Source organism: Eretmochelys imbricata, chromosome 13 (assembly GCF_965152235.1).
Source record: "Eretmochelys imbricata isolate rEreImb1 chromosome 13, rEreImb1.hap1, whole genome shotgun sequence".
Classification (NCBI taxonomy): domain Eukaryota; kingdom Metazoa; phylum Chordata; order Testudines; family Cheloniidae; genus Eretmochelys; species Eretmochelys imbricata.
Window position 1 is genome coordinate 897,067 of NC_135584.1, and position 8,242 is coordinate 905,308.

Here is an 8,242-nt window from a genome sequence, read left to right on the forward strand (position 1 = left end):
GGGTGAGAGCCCCGGCTCGGTCCAGCAGCCAGCTCTCCTCCCCCACCTCTCCCGTCCTCTGCTCTGGAGCTGGGGACCGTTGTTCAGCTCCCTAGGAGAGGTGGAGAAGGCCACAGGCCTCTGGGCCTTGGTTGCTAGGTGTCCATGTCCTGGCGACTGGATTCGCCATGGTCTTCTCTGCCACTCCGCTGATATCGAGACCTCGGCCCAAACTAGGGACACCCACTGCTCTGCTTCTTCGCCTGCCCTCAGGCATCAGGTCTAGACTACAAACTTAGATGGGTATAACTGTCACTCAGGCATAATCCACTCCTCTGAGCAACGCCGCTATACCGACTGTCCCCACGGCATAGACAGCGCTTCTCCTGCCAACGCAGCCACCGCCTCTGCGGGAGGTGGATTACCTACTCCGGCGAGAACAGCTCTCCTGTCAGCGTAGTAGCATCTTCACTTAAGTGCTACCATGTTACAGCTGTGCCAAACCCTGAGAGCAAGCCGTCCTTTCCCACCTCACCGGGTAACAATGGAGAATACTGGGGAAACTGAGGCACAAATACGACTCCAAAATATTACAAAATATTCCCCCTTGGTCAAAAGGGGCAGGTGGTTTGATGCTCTCAGTCTAACCCTGGGGCCTGTGGCACACATGGTTCCCGCCCGCCAGAGTACTAGCCAGTAACCTTACTGCATGGCCAGCAAGTCATCTCAAAGGGTTCAGACAGCAGCTGCCTTCTAGATCCAGAGAGCAGCAGTTCCAACAAGGAGTTGACTGCTATGCAACAGATACAAAAGCCACTAGCCAAATGGTAGGTTTCAGAGTAACAGCCGTGTTAGTCTGTATTCGCAAAAAGAAAAGGAGTACTTGGTTAGCCAAATGGTGATATAGGAACCATGGTAATGAGAGGAACTGGGGCTTCATGGAGAACAAGTCTTGCCAGACAAAACTGATGTGTTGTGTTTTTTAACCTAAAAGTACAGAAGCAGTGGAGGAAGGGAAATGGTAGATACAACATACACGGATTCCAACAAAACATTTCACACAATGGCGCAAATTCTCAGCTGCAAAATTAATTCAGACTGGCTTGGATACAAACACTGCCATATGGACTAACAGTGGCTGGGAGCCCATGAGTAAACAGCAGAGAATCAAACCAGGAAGGCAGCAACTGGAAACTGCAGGGGTGTGCAGAGCCATTCTTGCACTAATGATCAGCAAGGCAGAGTAGACACCACACGGTGCAGATTCTGGGAATGCCAGCAAGGCCAATTTGCAGGGGCCTAGAGATTCGAAAGCTGGGCAGAGAACAGTCACATGCCCCTCGGAGGGCAGGGGCCGGGGAAAGAGGTCAGAACTGGGCATCTCCACACCAGACATGGAGCTAACATGGTTAAAAAGTCTAGAATAGACAAGGCACCTTGCCTTAAGCACATTCTCTGGTGGTTAAAATCTGCAGCAGCACCAACATCCCACCTTAAATCCTAGTGTAGACAAGGCCTGCCTAGTGAGTGGATCGGCTTGTTGCAGTGTATGCAACCTCCTGGGGAGATCCCCTCCAGATTCCTGCCCAGGACTTCGGAACAACCGAAAGACTCGGTCTTGAGCAGGACTGCAAATCACTGGGCCCTGTTGTCACAGGTGTGGAGCCAGCAGCCAGCGCAGCTCCTGCTGGTCCCAGGGGAGCAACTTGGGCACCACACGGGGCTCGCTCCCCTGGGGCCCGCAGCCCACTGCCCTGCTCTCACTCACCTTGTTGTTTTCACTTATTTTTCAGTAATCTGCTGATTCCCCCCCTTTCCTAAGCTAACCAATGCTGATGAATCAGCAGCCCCAGGAGGGGCTGAAATCTGGTGGGCTGGAGCAGTGGCTCTGAGGTCTCAGGTCCTGGCAAGGAAGCCACAAGAACAAAGTTGAGGGGAAAAAACAGCCAGAAGAGCAGTTCCCCATGTGGAGAGGGGCCAGGCCATGCTGCTGTTAGCACTTTTAACCCTGAGTGCAGCCTGATAGGGCCTTGAATTCAGGGCCCAGCGAGAGTGACCTGACCAGCCAGTCTCCCAGGCAGGAGGCTTACACACAGCCTGGCACCCACTTGTGCAGTGACAGCCATTCCCATGCCACGCTGCAGCATGGCGGATGTCGAAACACAGGGGCAAGGTTAAGTGTAGGCAGGCCGGCCAAAGCACACGCACCGAGGGCCCTCACTCACTTCCTTGGTCCCTGGGTGCTGTCTTCTTCAGCGTCAGTAGTTAAGGCCCTGGAGTCACATTTTGGGGCTCCCTGAGCATCTCTTTGGATGAATCTTTCCTCCACAAATACATTCACAGTTACAGCCCATAGCGCTGCTCCGTAGGTCCTGCCGGGCAGTTCTCCACCCTGAGCTCCTATGCCCTCCTCCTCAGGCGGGGAACTCCTTCAACACAGCACCTGGCCATCCTATGCCACAGCCTCACTGGCCGGGGAAGAGGGGCACTGTGCCCTCAGGTGCAGCTATGGCATTCCCTGTCTTTGCACCAGCCCTGTGTGCACAAATCCCAGATGAGTGGAATTACATAATGTGGGCACAATCTCTCTAAAGCTCTAGGAGATGGCCCTATTCAGCCCTTGGGCACGATTCACAGCAAAGGGCACAGAGAAATAGTGCCCAAGATAAGAGGGCCCCTGCTTGGTCACAGAGCAGTATAGGAACAATCCCTGGGAAGCAGTCCTGGCATGCCCTTCCGGGAGGTGGTCTGAACTGCTGGGAAGGGGCAGAGTGCTGAAGCAGCTGAGTGAAGCAATGTGGTGTGAGGAAAAACCCATTTCCTGCAGCAATGGTTGTTTTGCTCAACATTTCACAAAATGTGCTGATGCAACAGGTGGAATATAAATACGAGCCTTGTTTATGTAGCTGCAGGGCATTAATTCATGTCTCCACCTCCTTAATCAGGTTTTTTCTGTTGTTTTAAATAGGAGGAACAAACATCACTGGTAACGACAGTCACAGCCTAGTGAGCAGCCCAGTGACAACTCACACAGCTCAGAGTGTTAGAGGAACCACACCGCACTCAGCGCTATTCGGAGACTGAGTCAGAGCCAGACTACACCACGGGGATGCTACTGGGGTAGTTTCAGCCTCTCCATTTCTAAAGCCACCTCGCTAGTCAGCACAGCTATCAGCCTCTGCTCACTGAAGACCCAAAGGCAGGAACAGCTGGGGCACATCAGCAAAGCCTAGATTCACAGAGTTGAAGGCCAGATGGGACCATCAGATTGTCTCATCTGACCTGCTGTATCCCACAGGCCAGAGAACCTCATTACTCCTGAACCAGTAACTTGTGTTTGACTAAAGCATCTGCCATTGGCTCCAGTTTGGATCTGAAGACATCAAGAGATGGAGAACCCACCACTTCCCTTGGGAGTTTGTTCCATGGTTAATCAACCGCACTGTAAAACATGTACCTTATTTCTCATTTGAATTTGTCCAGGCTTTAACTTCCAGCCCTTGGTTCTTGTTCTGCCTTTCCCCACTATGTACCGAAGAGCTCTTTAACCCAGTCTTCGCTCTGTGAAGTACTTATGTCACGGAGTCCCCAGGCGATGCTCTGGAACTGCTCCCGATGAAGCCAGTCAGGACTCTGGGGAAGTCTCCTTTCTGGGAGCAGCCTGTCTGCAGGACACACAGCTTCCCCCTTCCTGGGTCTGACCTCAGAGCATTCAGCATCCTCTGCCCCTCCATGCGCTTCCCACAGCAAGTCCACCCAGGTGGGCTCCTGGGGAAGGCAGAGGGTCCTGCTCCCCAACTCCGCAGTCAGACGTGACTCTCAGCCAGCCAGTAAAACAGAGGTTTATTAGACGACAGGGACATGGTCTAACACAGAGCTTGTAGGAGCAGAGAACAGGACCCCTCAGCTGGGTCCATTTTGGGGGGCAGTGAGCCAGACAACCATGGCTGTACTTCACTCCATGTCTCCAGCCAGCCTCAAACTGAAACTCCCTCCAGCCCCCCCCCCCCCCCCCCGCCGGGGTTTTTTCCTTTCCTGGGCCAGGAGGTCACCGGATTCCTTTGTTCTCCAACCCTTTAGCTCTCACCTTGCAGGGGGGAAGGGCCCAGGCCATCAGTTGCCAGGAAACAGGGTGTCGGCCATTCTCTGTGTCCAGACCCCTGCACATACCTGCCCTCTAGGGCTCTGCAGTGATCATACACCCTTACCCCACAACCTAGATACTTAAGAACTGCATAGGGGAAACTGAGGCACCCCCACACTATTCAGAGGAACCATTAAGAACAGTCCCACTTCGTCACAACTTATAACCATGATCAAGTTCTCCCTTGATCTTCTTGATAAACTAAGCAAATTGAGCTCTTTAAGTCTCTCACTTTCAGGCAGGTTTCCCAGCTCTCAAATCATTTTGGGGGCCCAGATCTGGAACAGCAGGGGGTATTGAAGATCAGCAGTGAGGTGCATTAGCAGAGCTGGGGAAAGGCAGGGACAGGAGGCTGAACTATGCCTGGCTTGGAAATGCCATTAGTTTACCTGCAAGCATACATTTCAGAAGGGGGCCAGGCCCCCGTGTCCAGCAGAGCTCTGGCCTTTGGGTTGGTGGAGGGTGAGGGGTCTCTAAGTCACACCAGAGGCCAAAGCATATGGGGAGCAAAAGGTGACTTAGAGAAGCCTATGGGGTGGGCTACATCACAAGGGCAGGAATAAGTCCCTTTGGCCTGTTCCACCAGCGAGGGGGTACCAAAATACAACCTGCCCCTGCCATGTCCCTTCCAGCCCTGGGACATCCCCTCCACCCAGGGAATCCCCAACTGACCCCTTAAAGCAGCTGGGCAGAGGGCCATGCAAGAGGAACTAAGTTAGTTTGCATCATTTGATGCCCAGTTCCCAGCCCAGTAAGCAGTTTGTGCTCCAGTTCCAACCCAATCTAATCCAGCCCCAGGGCCCCAGCTCCAAGCTGTCACCTGCCCCGTGGCAGGAAGACCGAGTGGGTGTTGTGCAGGGTGCCAAAGGGTGCTCCAGGCTCTATGCACAGACTGTGGTTTGAGGATTGTCAGGATGGAGCTGTGAGACTGTAAGTCTATTGCACAGAGCATTCATTGTAAGGGGCAGTCACCTGTCAAGGGACCCCCCCCCCTCACATCCCACACCACAGAGGCTGCTTCCGCCTCCACAGGCAGGACACACTGCATTATTATTGTGATGTCACAGGTCTGAGGGTTGCTTTATAGAAAAGAAAGGCAGACAAGATCCATGCTCAACAGGGGCCTCCCGCAAGACTGAGCTCTCAGTGCAATGGGATTCTCCCTGCCACAGTCACAGAGAAGTGTGCAGAGCCTGATCCAATCACTCATGCCTCATTCCAGCCCAGAAACGACTTTCAGCTCAGCTGTCCCAAAGTGATTGATTGGGGCATAAACCTTTCAGTGATGTATTTAATTAGCCTGAATAAAAACCAGATAAGAGATGCAAATATAATTTGCTGATGGTACAGTGGAAGTTACTCTTCTGCCCTCTGGTGGGCACTTGGCATCTAGGCTGGCTTCCACTCCAATCCACAGGAGTCACAAGCTGATTCACAGTCTTACTGCCCCAGCCAAAGAGCTTCAGGTAGCAGAGCAACTACAATGCATAAGGCCAGGGCTTACTCCCATCATGCTCTTCGGTAAACCGATTGCTGCCCCCATGAGAAGGGCAATGTTGGGCTCTCACAGGGACACTGCAACCGGGACCAGTCTGAGTGCATTCCCCTCCATGATTAGGAGCACAGAAGACAGAAAGCCCCAAGTAGGGAGTGAAGTGAACAAGGAGCCCCCCCACCACACACACACACAATTTTTACTAGAGCCTACGGGACCACAGGAGACCCATCAATCAATCACTCAAGTAACTGTGAGAAACACAGTTTCTGAAGTCTTAACGCCAGTTAACAAGATCAGTAGATCAATGTGCTGTCAAAAGAGAAGCCAGCAGAAGAACTCAGTCCAGGTTATCTTTCTGCCTGCAGAATTCAGTACCAGCTGAATGTAAGCCAAGAAGCCAGAAGAAATAGCTAACAGTATCATTCTCTGGTGAGTAACAGTGGACCAGACCCTCGTATAGATGAGTACCTCCTGTTCAGGAAGCTCACACCTGTAGAAGACTGTGGGGAAGTTCAGGGTAAACAGGTTACAGTCCCATAACTTCCCCATGCTCATCTGGAATAGTGAATAGTGACACGTCTGAAAGCCAGTTTCCCTCTCATCAACCTGCCCAGGCCCAAATCCCAGATTGCTTCTCCTCCAACACAGGCACAAAGGCAGGAAATCACCTGTGCCAATGATACCATCAGCTGTGTGCACTCCAGTACCATGGAGATGAGTTCAGCATGCCAGCCAAGACAGACCAACTGATCTCCCTTAGAGGTTTCCATAACACCCATCAGCATCATATTTTGGATGTAGGACAAATGCAGAATGCGAACACAGATCCTGTCCAACAAGCACAGAGAAACAATTCTATGTGTTTAATGTGATTATATTTGCCTCACTGGCCATTTTGTATGTTCAGTTACTGACCAGGAATCTAAACAGATTGGGTTGCCTTCCCCATTCCGCTCCAACTGGAACATCTGGAACATGTGTTACCACCAGCCTAAGGCATCACCAACTAGTCCTTCAACCCTCCCCTCCCCTCGCTCTCCCCTCTTGTGGGTGAAAAGAAACTACTTCCTCTTTAAGAAAAAAAGGAGGACTTGTGGCACCTTAGAGACTAACCAATTTATTTGAGCATAAGCTTTCGTGAGCTACAGCTCACTTCAGCGGATCCTCTTTAGATCACTACACCAGAAATTCCCTGTCCCAAGGGATAGGACAGAGTTGGAGCCCTGTCTACTACACGGTGCCTTGGTAAACAGTCTGGGTTTAAACTCAATTTAAACACCGCTTCAGCTAAAATAGTTCCTGATTAGTTCCCTCCCTAGAATTGGAAATGTAGTTTAAACAGGATTCAGCCTCATCCATGCTGGCTAGCCAACCCACGCTAGAATCCATCTGACCACTTCCCTGGCAGGATAAAAGCCCTGGACTCTGCTTACGCCAGGCTGATGCACAGCCAGCACGGTGGCTGTACGGATCACCCTACAACAGCAATGCACTGAGAACAGCCAACTCGTTTCACCTCAGACCGCAGGAGTTGCTACGAGGATTTCTCCTGTTTTCCCCACTCTGGTCACTCCTGATTCCCACCCACCTGCCGGCCCCTTTTTGGAAGAGAACAAGCAGGTCTCTACCCTGGCAGTCACACACGAACACGAACACACACATAAAAGGAGTACGCGTGGCACCTTAGAGACGAACCAATTTATTTCGTGAGCTACAGCTCACTTCACACACACAGTCACAGTCAGACACACACACACACACACACAGTCACAGTCAGACACACAGAGACACACGGTCAGACACAGACACACAGTCACAGTCAGACACACACACACACACACAGTCACAGTCAGACACACACACACACACACAGTCACAGTCAGACAGACAGAGACACACGGTCAGACACAGACACACAGTCACAGTCAGACACACACACACACACACACAGTCACAGTCAGACACACACACACACACACACAGTCACAGTCACAGTCAGACAGACAGAGACACACGGTCACAGTCAGACAGACAGAGACACACGGTCAGACACAGACACACAGTCACAGTCAGACACACACACACACACACAGTCACAGTCAGACAGACAGAGACACACGGTCAGACACAGACACACAGTCACAGTCAGACAGACACGGTCAGACAGACACACACACACACACACACGGTCAGACACACACACACACACACACACACAGACACACAGTCACAGTCAGACAGACACACACACACACGGTCGGTCAGACACACACACACACACACACACACACACACACAGTCACGGTCAGACAGACAGAGACACACGGTCACACACAGGGACGAAGCCGGACCGCGGCTGACCGGCCCCACTGAACACGCGGAGCCGCCGCTCCGGGAACCGAGCGCCCGGCGCTGAGCGGGGCCCCCGGGGCGGCGCAGACACCGGCCGGGCGGCGGGGGCGGGACCGGGACCGGGACCGGCCTGGAGGCGGCGGCGCCTCCCCACCCCCCGCTCCCGGCCGCGGCCCGAAGGCGGCTCTGCCCGCGCCGAGGGCGCCGGGGGCGGCGAACGGAGCCGGGCCCAGTCCGCGGGCGGAGCCGCCGCGGCCACGTGACCCGCC